Source organism: Scomber japonicus, chromosome 16, assembly GCF_027409825.1.
Source record: "Scomber japonicus isolate fScoJap1 chromosome 16, fScoJap1.pri, whole genome shotgun sequence".
NCBI lineage: Eukaryota > Metazoa > Chordata > Actinopteri > Scombriformes > Scombridae > Scomber > Scomber japonicus.
The window spans coordinates 26,215,685-26,218,184 of NC_070593.1; the positions used below are offsets into that span (position 1 = coordinate 26,215,685).

At 47.4% G+C, this 2,500-nt stretch overlaps 1 protein-coding gene and 7 non-coding genes across 8 annotated transcripts in view; 7 read left to right on the top strand and 1 right to left on the bottom strand.

Moving 5' to 3' along the window:
- Nucleotides 1–16, top strand: part of trnag-ucc (transfer RNA glycine (anticodon UCC)) — a 72-nt gene extending 56 nt beyond the window's left edge. The window contains exon 1 of the tRNA in view: nt 1–16. This exon is cut by the window's left edge and continues 56 nt beyond it. This is a non-coding gene — a tRNA (tRNA-Gly).
- Nucleotides 1–2,500, bottom strand: part of dglucy (D-glutamate cyclase) — a 79,220-nt gene that overhangs the window by 46,986 nt on the left and 29,734 nt on the right. The gene's annotated exons all lie outside the window — the stretch shown is intronic.
- Nucleotides 346–417, top strand: trnaa-ugc (transfer RNA alanine (anticodon UGC)). Its single transcript has one exon. It is a non-coding gene; the product is annotated as a tRNA-Ala (tRNA).
- trnas-aga (transfer RNA serine (anticodon AGA)) lies at nt 844–925 on the top strand. Its single transcript has one exon. It is a non-coding gene; the product is annotated as a tRNA-Ser (tRNA).
- trnag-ucc (transfer RNA glycine (anticodon UCC)) lies at nt 1,076–1,147 on the top strand. The gene has a single exon. It is a non-coding gene; the product is annotated as a tRNA-Gly (tRNA).
- On the top strand, nt 1,477–1,548 carry trnaa-ugc (transfer RNA alanine (anticodon UGC)). Its single transcript has one exon. It is a non-coding gene; the product is annotated as a tRNA-Ala (tRNA).
- Nucleotides 1,962–2,043, top strand: trnas-aga (transfer RNA serine (anticodon AGA)). The gene has a single exon. It is a non-coding gene; the product is annotated as a tRNA-Ser (tRNA).
- Nucleotides 2,194–2,265, top strand: trnag-ucc (transfer RNA glycine (anticodon UCC)). Its single transcript has one exon. It is a non-coding gene; the product is annotated as a tRNA-Gly (tRNA).

Consider the following 2,500-nt stretch of genomic DNA (forward strand, 5'->3'; position numbering starts at 1 on the left):
ATTCCCGGCCATCGCAGTTCAGCAGTGTAGTTTTAAAGCAAGCGGCATCCTCCGAAGCTGAAAAGTGAAGCCAACGGGGAAATGCCAAATTGCACTTCCTCCAATGGCTACTTGAGGCTGGCTCCAAAAGCGAGTCAATCCCCATGGCCCTTCACGTTTAAATGCCCCAAGTTACGTCAGAAATAAATCCCGCAAAAGCCAGCGTTAGGCTCTGGTCTAAATGCTCTCACTTGTGGCTCAAGTTGTATAACGACAACACACTGTATTCCAGCTTAGGTTGATCTTCGTCCTCTTGTTTCATTCTCTTCTCGTTTCGTTGCGGTCTTCATTTCTTTTGCAATCGCAGGGGATGTAGCTCAGTGGTAGAGCGCATGCTTTGCATGTATGAGGCCCCGGGTTCAATCCCCGGCATCTCCAGGTGGTTTTATGAAGACGACAAACTTGTAGCCGTCTTACAGACACAAAAGACTGATAAAAAGGTGCACATAGCTGGCGTACGAGCTGGACAGAACATTAAAAAGGCCCCCTCATTAAAAAAAACAACAAAATGATGAAGTAGAGAAATTCCTGTTGTATGTTTCTCGCTACATTAAACAAGCACAATAGTGATTATTTGGACTTCATGGTGATGCCAGGCGACTGTGGCATGGTTGCTTGTCTTCTTTTACCTGTCAGATCTCTATCCAGACAGTCATGCACCAAAACTCAAGAGTAACACTGCCCTTACAAACCCTCTGTGTAGCTGTTAGTGAGGTGATTATATGAATGTTGTACTACAGTGTAGAATAGGTGGAACAACACGCGTGACCTGTGACGCCCCAACCACAGGTGTGCCGCCCAGTGGTTGTCGTGGCCGAGCGGTTAAGGCGATGGACTAGAAATCCATTGGGGTCTCCCCGCGCAGGTTCGAATCCTGCCGACAACGTGCTTTTATCTTCTTCGTGCACTGTCTGATGTAACTCTTCTCTTTTAGGTGTGCCTCTCTCTCCCTCTCCTCTGTTGCTCCACCTCTCCTTGTCCAACTTTAATAATGATAGAAAATGCTGACTGGGCACTAAAATACAACTCTTCCACAGCGATGGTGGTATAGTGGTGAGCATAGCTGCCTTCCAAGCAGTTGACCCGGGTTAGATTCCCGGCCATCGCAGTTCAGCAGTGTAGTTTTAAAGCAAGCGGCATCCTCCGAAGCTGAAAAGTGAAGCCGACGGGGAAATGCCAAATTGCACTTCCTCCAATGGCTACTTGAGGCTGGCTCCAAAAGCGAGTCAATCCCCATGGCCCTTCACGTTTAAATGCGCCAAATTACGTCAGAAATAAATCCAGAAAAAGCTAGCGTTAGGCTCTGGTCTAAATGCTCTCACTTGTGGCTCAAGTTGTATAACGACAACACACTGTATTCCAGCTTAGGTTGATCTTCGTCCTCTTTTTTCATTCTCTTCTCGTTTCGTTGCGGTCTTCATTTCTTGTACAATCGCAGGGGATGTAGCTCAGTGGTAGAGCGCATGCTTTGCATGTATGAGGCCCCGGGTTCAATCCCCGGCATCTCCAGGAGGTTTTATGAAGACGACAAACTTGTAGCCGTCTTACAGACATAAAAGACTGATGAAAAGGTGCCCATAGCTGGCGTACGAGCTGGACAGAACATTAAAAAGGCCCCCTCATTAAAAAAAACAACAAAATGATGAAGTAGAGAAATTCCTGTTGTATGTTTCTCGCTACGTTAAACAAGCACAATAGTGATTATTTGGACTTCATGGTGATGCCAGGCGCCTGTGACATGGTTTACCTGTCAGATCTCTATCCAGACAGTCATGCACCAAAACTCAAGAGTAACACTGCCCTTACAAACCCTCTGTGTAGCTGTTAGTGAGGTGATTATATGAATGTTGTACTACAGTGTAGAATAGGTGGAACAACACGCGTGACCTGTGACGCCCCAACCACAGGTGTGCCGCCCAGTGGTTGTCGTGGCCGAGCGGTTAAGGCGATGGACTAGAAATCCATTGGGGTCTCCCCGCGCAGGTTCGAATCCTGCCGACAACGTGCTTTTATCTTCTTCGTGCACTGTCTGATGTAACTCTTCTCTTTTAGGTGTGCCTCTCTCTCCCTCTCCTCTGTTGCTCCACCTCTCCTTGTCCAACTTTAATAATGATAGAAAATGCTGACTGGGCACTAAAATACAACTCTTCCACAGCGATGGTGGTATAGTGGTGAGCATAGCTGCCTTCCAAGCAGTTGACCCGGGTTCGATTCCCGGCCATCGCAGTTCAGCAGTGTAGTTTTAAAGCAAGCGGCATCCTCCGAAGCTGAAAAGTGAAGCCAACGGGGAAATGCCAAATTGCAGTTCCTCCAATGGCTACTTGAGGCTGGCTCCAAAAGCGAGTCAATCCCCATGGCCCTTCACGTTTAAATGCCCCAAATTACGTCAGAAATAAATCCCGCAAAAGCTAGCGTTAGGCTCTGGTCTAAATGCTCTCACTTGTGGCTCAAGTTGTATAAC